The sequence below is a fragment of the Vicia villosa genome, unplaced genomic scaffold (assembly GCF_029867415.1).
Source record: "Vicia villosa cultivar HV-30 ecotype Madison, WI unplaced genomic scaffold, Vvil1.0 ctg.000006F_1_1_2_unsc, whole genome shotgun sequence".
Classification (NCBI taxonomy): Eukaryota; Viridiplantae; Streptophyta; class Magnoliopsida; order Fabales; family Fabaceae; genus Vicia; species Vicia villosa.
Genome location: NW_026704937.1, coordinates 20810 through 33995, shown reverse-complemented (window position 1 = coordinate 33995; position 13186 = coordinate 20810). Strand labels below are relative to the sequence as shown.

General features: G+C 35.4%; 2 non-coding genes across 2 annotated transcripts; both read left to right on the top strand.

Moving 5' to 3' along the window:
* Positions 1 to 382: 382 nt before the first annotated feature.
* Positions 383 to 454, top strand: TRNAP-UGG (transfer RNA proline (anticodon UGG)). The gene has a single exon. It is a non-coding gene; the product is annotated as a tRNA-Pro (tRNA).
* A 1188-nt stretch (positions 455 to 1642) lies between these two features.
* TRNAP-AGG (transfer RNA proline (anticodon AGG)) lies at positions 1643 to 1714 on the top strand. The gene has a single exon. It is a non-coding gene; the product is annotated as a tRNA-Pro (tRNA).
* The last annotated feature ends 11472 nt before the right edge of the window (positions 1715 to 13186 follow it).

Genomic DNA, 13186 nt, shown 5'->3' with positions numbered 1-13186 from the left:
GAGACATTACCACTGTATGAGAAATTGGAAGCCAAAGACAGAAATTCAAGTGCAGCATCAGTCTCAGCATTGTTGGGCTTGCATTGCTTCATCAAAGAGGTTTTTGATATATAGTTTGATTTGCATATTGTATTTATTTTTATCTGACACAAAAGAACTAGGTATTCGATGTTGATAGCATTTTGATTTCAATGTTTTTTTTGTTTCAGTCTTGGTCAGAATACATAATGAGATTCTACTGGATATGGATATTAGATATAAATCTTGCCATCCACTTGTTTACTGATGAAATGTGGGGAAAATAAGAGGTATGTGCTTCAACTTTTTCCCCTAAAACAATTGTCCCAACTAAGTTGTTTACAAACTAAAACTTTTCATGTTAGGGCATTTGGTCTAGTGGTATGATTCTCGCTTTGGGTGCGAGAGGTCCCGAGTTCGATTCTCGGAATGCCCCCAGCTTTTTTCTATTGTTTTGAAGCTGTGAAAGTTTACTGTTGTTAATTGTTTAATTCAATACAAATAAGCTACAGATTTACTTTTATATTTGTTTAACATATGAAAACTGACAAGCTTGACTTGTTTTTTAGTTAAATAACTATTAGGCTTCAGGGACTACATGTGAATGGCTTGTGATGAATGCTGTGACACATGAATAATCTATTAGTAGCCAAACCTATGTCCCAACATGACAAACTCTTCCTTTTGCAGTCACAATTGACTAATAAGTTCATTTATAGTAATGTGAAAAATTCACATTTTTGTATGAGATGAATGTTGGACAATAAAAAGCCAACAAAGGTCCACGAGGATGCTGCACTGGATTAGTGAAAATACAAGATGAAAAAGGATCCCTAACCCAAAAAGAGAGGGAGGATTAGGAATTATAACATTAAAGAGAGAATTAGGATAGAAAACTAGCACCTATTGTAGATAATATGGTCAAATATTGACTTAGGTAGTTTAAACACCTGTTGGCAGGGCCGTCTATGAAAGTATGTAAGACAGGCTACCGCACATGGTCCAAATTTGTCAGCATTAAATATTGGTTAAATAGGGCCTTATAAAATGTTTGTTGCGTTTGTGGTTAAATAGGATCTCTATTTGTTTTGTCATAATTAAACTGCAATTAATCTTCACATGACGTCTAAAAATTGTGATGACTCTAGGCTATGGGGGAAATTTAGATATCCTATAGTAAGGAGAATTAAATCATATGGATGGTGGCACAATTGCTAGATGTAGAGAAATTTCATGAAAATTTCATAAACTATTAAGAAATGCAGAGTACCATATTTTGGCTATATATTTGACTTATGTTATAAATTATAACATTATGACGACTTTTGACATGTACCTAACTTTATCTAGTCGGATAAAACTTGATTGTTGTTGTTGTATGATATTGTGACAATTTTAGATGGATCAACCCTATTGTTTTTTAATTTCAACTGTGAACTTGTGTATAGTAATGGAGTTGTAAAATTGGCAATACAACCCTCACATAGTAAAATGTTAATAAAATGTGAATGCTGCCAATGCAATGATGACGCGAAGTAAATAACAGGGTTAAATTCAGTTTTTGCCTATAATAATTATCTGAACTAACTAATTTATACATTCGCTAACAAAACTTTTCGTATCAGGGCATTTGGTCTAGTGGTATGATTCTCGCTTAGGGTGCGAGAGGTCCCGAGTTCAATTCTCGGAATGCCCCATTTTGAAGTTTATGTTTTTTCATTTTATGTTGAATATCTTGAAACTGACAGGGTTGGCAAATGATTAGGTGAATATCAGTAAGCATCAGTTTTTATATTCTTAGTTTTTTAAGATCCGGAATCTGTCATGTTGACTTATGTATATATATTGTAGTCAAATAACAAGTATCTTTTGGGACTGCATGTGAATTCCTGTTGTGACGAATGATGGAATGCATGAATATTGTATCGGTGTTGGCTCAAAAACATGTTATTCATAGAAGACTGTTGTTGAGTAATGTTGGTCATAGAAGAGTCTTAATTTAACAAATTTTTCCTATAAAGATAAATCCAAAACTAAAACCAATCATAAATAATACTTAGACTCTCTTTGATATATTTTTTTTTTCTTAACACCGATAGAACTCGGAGATTCATTTAAAAGTTGATATTTAAATATATTTCTCAACACTCCGGTTATGGATCTTACCTCTCACCAAATAGTTTGAGGGCTCAAGTATCTAGCATCTGTGCAGCAAAGTGATGTGGCACATAGTTTGCTAACTCTTTTTGATGCCTTACAAAGAAAAACTTGTTAGTTAGTTTCTAAGGAATTGGTAGTTGCATCAAGTGGTCTCAATTTTGTACATAGATTTTCTGTAGCAACTGCAGTCATAGATTTTGAATATCTGATCTCAAATAAAACGGTCAAACTTGTTTATAGTATATATGAAGATTGTGATGTATAAACTGCTGGATCTCAAATCATAGCTGAAATTGATTACCGTGTATAACCATGTGATTTTTGTATTGTAGCAAATCCTAGCCTCTCATTGTTATAAGAAGAGATATGACAGGACCAGCATATGCTACGTAGCAGTTGGTTGCTATAAGCCGATTTGGTTTAGTGGCATGCATAAACAATTTCAATACCAGACAAGACATACTTGTCAACTATCCTTACTTATTTCATTATGGGCAGACATGCATGTCTTTGTCCGAGTCTCTCATTATTATAAGAAAGTAAGGGACAGGACCAACATCTGCTACTTAGCAGCTGGTTACTATAAGCAGATTTGGTCATTTATATGACATCTTTCAATACAACACCAGACCATGTGGCATGCAGAAACAATTTCAGTAGCAAAAAAGGCATAGATGTCAACTAAGTTTGCTTAGAAAAATAAACCAATCATATCAGAGTATTTGGTCTGGTTGTATGATTCTTATTTAGGTTGCAAGAGGTCCCGAATTTGATTCTCGGAATTCCCCAATTTTTTATATAGCATTTAGATTTTACTAGTACTTATTTTATTGATGAGATCGTCTATTCATCTATTATTTATAAATTTTCTAACTCACTATAGTTATGTAACCGAAAAAAACTCACTGTAATAAGAGCCTTTTTCTTCAAGTAGACGCCTCATATCTCCGCAACTTATACTATATAAGTCTGATTGATCTCCTTGAAGCGTTCCGCATGCTTCATCTCCTAATCTATTTCTTCTAGTCCTTCTGCTTCTTGGCTGCTGGCAGCAACAACTTGTCCGTCTTCGTCAACAACGACTGAACGACAATGCTCTTTTGGATTTGTCTGCGTTTTGACATTGAAAGCATCTTTCTGTTGATCAACCAGTTGCTTTGCTAGTTGACCAATTTGTATCTCAAGATTTTTGATCGAAGCGTCGATATTCTTCTGGTTGGCAATCAATGAATGTGGAAACAACCTCGTGAATATTGCAATAAACCTGTTTCTATCTCAGCTTGGCATGCATTCCTTTCTGATCAAGCTACGTGGGCTAGTCGTCTTGGACTGTTATGTCACAACATTCTACCGCCATTGTTGTTGTTTTCAAGGTCTGCCATGGTTTCTAGCTTTGAAACAATATACTCTTCTAGATCTTGTTTCTTGGCTTGTAGTTTTGCTTTTCCGATCTTGCTATTGTGGTGCGCGCGGTTCGTTCTATTTCAGGATCAAACAAAAGTTGTTCTCCAGAAACCTTACCTCGCATAAACAAATTTCAACAGACTGGCCGACGCTGTTAACAAGTTAGTAATTATAAAAAAAATTGCACATTTAAATAGATATAAACAAAATAATGATAAAAATTGTCGCAACGTCTTTAAAAACTAACCCCAGTTTTCTAAAATAGTGCCATTTTTGTTGCAGTGCAGATAGCGAGTGCAATTTTATCGTCTCCACATAGGCTGGTTGTATTTTAAAGATCGTTCAATAGTCTCTATGATTTTAAGAATGGTTTAACAAATGTTTGAATTTTTATAAATGCATAAAGTAAAATAAAAAGAACGGAATATAAAATGAAATGAGAAAACTTGTTGGGGTTAGAAATCAAATTTGAGGGTTATATTTAAAATTTCGCCAGAATGTTTGAGTAACTGTTCGGATATTGGTTTGGGCCTTAGTCTAAACCAAATAAATAGGAGTTGGCTCAGTTAGTATTCCTCATATAAATAGGAGTGTATGGGGCAGTAGTTAGGTATGTTATTATTTTATGTTTTTCATATTAGGGTTTGGACAGAAAGAGAATCATCTCTCTTCGGAGGAGCATTTGCTCTGGAATTGTAGGGATTGTAATCGTTCTTAATTCAATCAATATTACATTTTCCATTTATCTTAATTTTCGATCCCTATCAATTGGCCTGACCTATCGGATCGTCGAGGTGCCAACATTTGTGTCATTTAAAGATGATTGTAGAAGAAAAAGTGTTAGGAGAAGGAATGGTTGAGAGAATTGACGCAATTGAATTGAGAATGGGAAGATTGGAATAATAGGTTAAATCCTTTAAGTTGACGTTTCGTCAATTACTAAGGACAGAGATGGCGAAGCATGTGGGGCATATTCACGCGGAGAATCTTAGCTCTGATGGGAGTGTGTTTTTGGTACCAAATGTTATGAAAGAGACCCGTGGAACAGAGTTTCAAACATATGCGAAGTTGGAAAAAGGAGATGCAATGGAGAAGAAGGAAACCAATGGGGTGAGCAAAGATGTGATCCTTATGGGTGAGAAGCCATAGAAGGGATTGATGAAGTCACAAACCGTGTTGGTTTTAGAGTCACTAATATCACCTCCACCTCAAAAGACTTTGATCGCGTCGTCACCGGTCAGATATTGTTGGAAGAGGGTCCCTCCCCATTCTAAATCACCAGATCCGTGGAAATCATAGATGGAGTATGTACATTTGATGCAAGCCAACGAGAAGCACGAAAATCAGATATCAGTGGCTCGCACACTTTCGCCAAAACCTCCTGAGACTGGTTCATTTGTGAAGCACTTTCTAAAGAAAAAATCGTCGGCCAAGCCGTCGGATCTCAGCGAATCTGTGGGTGGAGAAGATGGAGAAGAGAGAAGAGATGAGAGATGTACAAGATGAGGCGTCGCATGTGCATGCAGCTGCCGCCGCCAGATCCGTCGTATGCATGTTACAATATCAGTTTAGCATGCATCATCGTTACTGAAGGTGGGAAGGATCTATAAAAGTTAAGGGCAAAGGCGGTAATTTCAAAGGTAAGGGTAAAAATGGTAATTTCAAAACTAAAGGGTAATCCACAAAAATTAGGGGCAAATGGACAATTGAGGAGGTGGGGATCTCTTTAAACCTAATAAGTCAAGACCAAATTAATATTTGTTTGCTTTTTAAGACATTTACAAAGTGGACTGAAATAGAGCTTTTGGGCCTAACTTCTCAATTCTTTTGACAATTTATTTATCCACCCCCCCTGGGATGAGAATCCCTGCGGGAAACCCCATAATACCCCAAACTTCGGAGATGCATCTTCGAAGTTACTTTTTTTCCTATTTTCTCAAAATTCGGAGAAGCATCTCCGAAAACACCCATTTTCACATTTTCTATTATTTGGGAGATGCATCTCCGAAATATGCTCTGAGTTTCTCTTTTTTTCAAAACAATGATTAATCCCATATTTTACATTAATCGACAAAATAGAATAAAATAAATACGAATAAAATATAACATGTAAATATGAATAAAATACCAATATTATAAATATGAAAATAGTTGTACGGGTAAGTGCTCAGTGTCAAAATAATACAACCCGAATACAAAAAAATCAAAAATAAAACATAAATAGGCAACTGCTACTGAGTATGCCTAACCCTAACTCCCTGGAACCTCCTCTGCCTCCTATATGCTGCCGCACCGGCCGCGTCATTGACCATCCTCTCCACAATGACAACTGCCTCTGGACCGTCCTGCTCAATGATACCTCTTTCCAATGCATCATGCCCAAGCATCTGTATCCGCTGGCATACCGACAGGAGATTAGTGGCATGGTCATCCTCAGCCTGCTGGTTCTCCAAGATCTCCTCATGTGCTGGCCTAGGTGGATCTCCAGGAGCGTCGAATGTTATCAAATGATGTGACACCCGATAGAACCATGTCACGTATCCCTCTACACAGTGCCACTCCTGGGTGACCACCATATGCCGATACTCCTCAGGCACCAAATGATGCGCCCAATCCTCAAATATAGCAGTGAGGCCCACTTGGGTAACGGTTTCAGGAGCAGCTTCAAACGGAGACCTCGGTATCATCTGAACACGTCCAAACTGCCTCATGCACCGCTCCGGCAGATACCTGACCACGGTGTTGGTCCCACATACCAACCATCCAGAGTATAATGCGATGCGGTCGAATGGGACAACATCACGATAATCAGTGAAGGGCGTCCAACATATGTCATCGTGCATAGTGCGGTCAAGGTACACGCGATATGGGCCCACTGCATTATTCCCCCTTTAGAGGACGTATCGTGCGGCCTGTGCATTGGAATCATCGTACACAGGATCAATGTCGAAGTCATGGATGCGGTGGAAGTATGAGATGATCCAGCCCTGAAACACAAATACGATACGATACGATAATATAATACGTTAAAAAAATATGAACCATAATTAAATGTGAAATAATTAAAAAGTAACGTACCGTGAGGAGTGTGCATAATCCAGTCAATTGCCTGGTCCTCTAGTTGGAGGCTTCATTCACCTTCTGGTATAGGTATACCAAAATAGCTGCCCCCCAATTCCACTGGTCCATTGTAGTCTGATCGATAAAGTATCGGAGATACGTCATATCGACCTAGGTTGCCCTTTTGTTCACAAAGAGTGCAGTGCCTACCAAGAACATGAGCCAGCACCGCAGAGCGCAAGCACGATGATACTCCGGAAAAAGCCTGTCACCCTCCTGCTCCGACTCTACCGCCGCCACCAAGTGTTTCTCATACAACTCTTTCAAGTTGGAGAACCTGATATGCGCCCCACTCGTTGCTCTGCACTCATAATGAGCCATGTTATGATTCATGCCCAGATAATCCACCATCTACTCTATGGCCTCAACCCTCTGTATCCGGGAATGGTCCAACAACCTCCCTCTGATCGGCAGGTGGAGCAGACATGCCACGTCACATAAGGTGACCATCAACTCCCCAACAGGAAGGTGGAAAGAAGACATCTCCTTGCGCCACCGCTCGACAAAAGCGCCCTGCATGCCGTGGTTGATGGTACTATATCCGGTCATCGATAACCCGCCAAGCCCGCTCCCAGCTACCACGTCATTAAACCACTGAGCCTGTGGTTTAAATGGAGAAAATATTTTCCGTGCATGGTTCACGGGTTTTATGGTCGGCCGTTCCTGTCACAACAAAAACAAAAAAGAAACTTAGTTAGACCGTTAGGAGAAAGTGGAATAAAAACCTAAATAAAAAATGGTTAAATTATAAAGTGTAATTAAAAAAACTACCTCTTCCTCCCAAACACGTCGAGCGACGTGGTCATGGTAGTAAATCAACACAGAAGTCTCTGTAGACCCTCCCGGGTAGCCCTCCTCCGCATCATCCTCCCCGTGCGAAGGGTTAACATCAGGTTATCTCCTCCTCATCATGTCTCACCTCCTCCTCCTCACGTACCACCTCACGAGAAGAAGACGCCCGAGCCAGCTGCCTCCTTGATCCAGATGAGGAATCTGCAAGCGCCTCATCTATTTGGACGGGTACTCGTACTCGACCCTGCCCCGTGTCGATGTTAGTTGTGCCGATGCGGTCTGGATCTCCCTACCCTGTCTAAGTCGTGCCTGGTTTCCTGACATTTTCCCGAAAAAATTGAAACCGGTAAAAAGGAGAAACAATTAAGAAATTAAAAAAAATTGACTAAATTTCGGAAGTGCATTTCCGAAACTAGTCATGGAGGTGTTTTCGGAAGTGCACTTCCGAAAAAACCTGCGACTCCATTTTTTGCAGAAACTCATTTCTTCTTCTAACTCCTTCAAAATCCTATTTTTATCATCTATACACTATCATTGACCCATAATAACTTAAACATACTACATTATGCTAATTGTAACAGCCCTAATATGATTATCAATGCAAGAGTTGAAAATTGTAAAACTTAAAAATTTTAGATGGAGCTTTTGAATGAGTGAGCCTTTGAATGTTGCCTTTGAATGAGCCTTTGAAGGTTGTAGAGGGAGTTTAGAGTTCAAAAGTGCAAGTATAATAGGAAGAAATTTGAGAAATTTGTGTTTTAGGGTAAAATGAAAAAGGGGGGAGACTGTTTTGTTTAAACTGCAAAACGCAGGTGTTTTCGAAGATACATCTCCGAAGTCACCCTTTCGAAAATGCATCTCCCAAAACACCTTTTTTTTTTAAATTAAAAAAATGATTTCGGAGATGCATCTCCGAAATGCCCCTTTTTGATGACTTCGGAGATGCACTTTCGAAATATATGGGCGTTTTTGAAATTTCGCTATGGTTCCTAAGAAGGTAGGGGGTGGATAAAAAAATTGTCATTCTTTTTCTTAACTTGGGTATTTTCATATCTTATTGTCTCCTCTATAAATTGGAAAACAAGGTTTTCACTTAATCCTCTTGCATGGCTATCTGGTAAGAATTTTGAATGGCCTACCTTGGAGATAGTTTTAATTGAAGATATAGTAAATAGCTTCGTCAAATTCCTTAGAATTGTAAAATACACAACCCTTGATATATTGCATGCTTCTAAAGAGTTTTGTATTCTTCTTGTCGAAGTTATGATTGATTATGCCCAAGCTTCTAAGGGTTTTAAAGAGAAAATGTGCAGACCGTCATCAAGAGATAGTAAGAATGGAGATGTGCAACAAGTTCGATTGTTTGAAGTCGGCCTATCAAGTTCTCAACAATGAGATCCAGGGAGATGCAAAAGGTGTTTAAGGAAAATGAACTCCAAGTGTAGTTTTGTGGTTTGCTGAAGTGCATATTTGGTCTTGTTTTAAACCCACCATTACCTTGCAAGGGAAGTGTTTGACGTGTCATTGTTATATGTTGGAGGACATTTTATCATCTCAACCTTGAGGACAAGGTTGTATTTTTGGTTGCCAGTAATGTTAGGATATTGGTTTGGGCAGGCCCAAACCAAATAAATAGGAGTTGACTCAGTTAGTATTCCTCATATAAATAAGAGTGTATGGGATAGTAGCTAGGTAGATTAATATTTTCTGTTTTTATATTAGGGTTTGGACAGAGAAAGAATCATCTCTTATTTGAGGAGCATTTGCTCTGAAATTAAAAGAATTGTAATCATTTTTAATTCAATCAGTATTACATTTTTCATTTATCTTAATTTTTGATCCCTATCAATAACAATCTCTTTAGTGTTAAGAAAGTGAAGTGATGGCTTTAGGCATTTTGTTGATTGGATACACTATTATTGTTGTTGTTGTAAGAAAATACAACAAAGTTTTATTTATTTTTTATAAAATTTCATTTTGAAATTTATGTTAAATCTAAATATAATTTGAGTTGGCGTTTTTATTTCACCAAATTAAATACAAACGGAAAGCATTGGTCAAAATACATAATTCTTGTTTCCCAAGCAAATAGATAATATCTCTTTAGTTGTTACTGCACATATTCAAAATCAATAATTCAACCAAAAACTAAATAAAAATAGTAGAGATGAATCAAATTCTTGTTTCCCAAGCAATATGATAATTATTTTTTGTAGTTGTTTCTGCATACAGTCAAAATCAATAATTCAAACTTAAACAAAATAAAAAAAATAGAGATGAATAAAATTCTTGTTTCCCAAGCAATTGGATAGTATTATTTTAGCGTTCTCTTGCCTCTGACATATTCAAGATTAATAATTAAACTAAGGTAAATGTTGAACTTGAGCTTAACAAGAGATACTTTGAATCATACATTAATTATGTTGTTAATTAAAAATCATATGGCATTAGTATTAGAGTGATGAAATCGGGGATTATACATTTGATGAAATTTGAGACTTTCATGTCACACCTTGAACAATGACACTAATTCTAAGTAAAATTAAGGTGAATGAGAATTCACATGGATTAGATCAACAACTCTGAAGAACTCTCCCTTTTTTTTAAGTGTTATTTTACTTTTTAGCATAAAATTCTTCAACCAAGATAGTGGATTATTAAAGTTGTTTTTTTCTATTATACTTTTTTTCTCTTTCTATATAAATTCAATAATCATTCTCTTTTTTCAATGAATAATTAAAGAATTTATTGAAAAAGTAAGGGTATAATTGACAAATTATAACATTAAACTATAAAAACGACACTTAAATAAAAACAATTTTTTTTTATCTAAAACCAGTGGCGGAGCCAGGACCATGAGGCAGGGGGTGCAGATTATTCATAATTAATAATATATATTGATAATTATTGCAAATATTTTATTTTTCTTTAGTTTTTATTATGTAAAGTTGATTTATATTAAAATTAAAATATGTAAAATATTTCATTTTTGTTTTTTTAAATATTAGTGATATAATATATAAATTTTATTATTAACTAACTTGGAATAACACAAGAGAACAATAAAACAAATAAAAAATTATAGAAATATTTGTCTGATAAATTATACCTTTTATCCATTATATGATTTATAATTTATTATGTATATAATATTATGAACACTTCGATATTCTTAAATTTAGTTGAGTATTGGTATTCTCGTCCAATTAAATAATCTTATTCAATATTATGTTATTTTTTAACATTATATTATTTAAAACAAATTAAAATTTTAAATTAGCTTTTATTAAAATATTAGTATTCAACCAAAAGTCATAAATATAAAAAAAATTACTAATAATATTTCTCACATATTTATTTTTTACATTATCACGATGGCCTATCTATTCACGTGACAAACATATATTTTTAATCTTTATATTAAGGGTCTTGCTAACCAGTGCCCTCAGGGCAATGGTTAAGCATTTCAAAAAAAAAAAATTGATAGAAAATCTAACATTTCAATTTTCGAGGCATCAAATACGTAGATTACCGAAATAAATTTAGTACTTTTAAAGTCTTAACCATTACCCTTAGGGCACTAGTTAGCATTTTCCTCATTTTCCTTATATTAATATAATAATAATAAATGTCATAAACATAATGAACAAGTTTGTCTCTTTTCATAGAAAGTAAAGAATTAAATGTGTCAGCATACAACCAAGCATAAGTAGAAAGTCTCATTTACATAAACAAGTGTGGGTGCAAGTGTCATAATATTAGGGGAGCAAGATGTAAAAAATGATAGTTATAGATCTTAAAATTTAGGATCCAGGGGGTGCAAGTGAACCCCTTTCATGAAGGGTGGCTCCGCCCCTGTCTAAAACGACACTTAAAAAGAAATAGAGGAAGTATTATTTAACATTAATTAACTAGAAATTGTGACTTTAAATACATTTAACTTTTTGTATGAGTTTTAGTTTTTTTTTTTTCATAATTTTTTGTATTATTTTTAAAAATTAATCTACCATATAAGAACACTAATGGTTCTGGAAATACCCTCCTCGCCCTTTGCTTGCCAAACGCCATCTATGCACTTTTCACACATTTCTTGTCTTTTACTACCCTTATCTTAACTTTCTAACTACAAAGTTCACGTATAACTACTTCTTTTCCTATGTTATGCCTGTATTTTTCTATCACTTTAAAATTTGGTTACCATACAACTTTTATACTCCAACTAAATGATAACGATTTCTTCTTTATACTGGTTTTTACTGTACCATTACACATTGCACAATGTGTCAATTCAGTTCAGACGCATGGATTATACAACCTGCCCTCACTCTCTCCCTCTCTCTCTCGTCCTTTCCATCACTCTCTCTCTTCTCCTTCCTTCTTCTTCTTCTTCTTCCTTCTTCCTACAGTGCGATTTGTTTTCTTCTCCATGCTACAGATGCTTATTCAAGATATGAAATTAGAAGGTGAATAACCTGGTTTAAAATTTGTGCACAAACTTTTCTCTGTTAGAGGGTTTTCTTATCCTATTTTTTCCTTTCTTGAACCAGCTCTCTTTTGTGCATAAACTTTTCTCTGTTTATGTGTTCTTTCAGTTGTTGACCATCGGTTCGGTTCCACCGTTCATAATTCGCCACAAACGTCGCTATTTGAGGAAAATGTATGTTCAATGTTGATGATTTAGGATTTTAGGGTTTTTATGTTTTGTTGATTGGGGGTTTTCTTATGGTGTTTTATAAGAAGTGTCGAAACATGAAGCTTGCTTCTTTGGTTGAAATCCATGTACGGTCAGACAAAATGTTCTCTTGCAGGATATCTCGCCATATACATACATGGCATGTTTGAACATGAAGCTTACTTTCTCTGTAATGAATGATGACATAATAAGAAAATATTGTCTACTCTTTTTGGAATTCCTCAAGGTTTGATTGAACGACATGGGGAAGATGCTTACATATATCTGTTTCAAGATCATTTTTTGTTGATTGGTTTATTACAGTTGTAATTTATCCATGTAGGAAGGTCAAATTGTTATGGTTGTAAGTACTGTAGCTTACAAAATCCGTGTGTATGAAGTTCTTGTCATCAAAGTTACAGCAAGGTGAATTTATCGAACAATCATTCTGGATGTATATATCAGGTGATTTCCTGAAGTTGAGTTTATACTTCTGATCTGTTTGTAGCTTTGAAGTGTAAAATAGAAATATTTTAGATATGTTACTGGAATGGATACCCATAACTTTGTGACATTGATGTGTACTCCTATGATTCTATTTATATGGTTTTGCTTTATATATTTAAAAGTCATCATAGTGTGAGATTTGTGTTTAATTATTGTGTCTGAAATACCGATGTTTCAAATGTGAAGTGAAAAACAATTTCATGTTTCATGCTTGAGACTATTCTTTGTCAAGAAAAGTGATTTCTCTTTTTATTTAAATTGAAAGTTAGATAACTTTGTTCCTTTTATGTGATATTTTACCTATTTTTCTTAATGACATCAGTATCTTTGGTGGAGTCCATGTCTATTCAAAATTGCCTTGATGATGCCCCTGAGAGAAACGTGTATGGTAGTTTTCATCATGTGTAACTTTTTTGTTTTGTTAGTAGATCCTGGCTTGATTGAACCTAATGCCCATTATTTAATTATTTGATAGCTTAGAATTTGTATCATCATATATTATGCGGCATATAT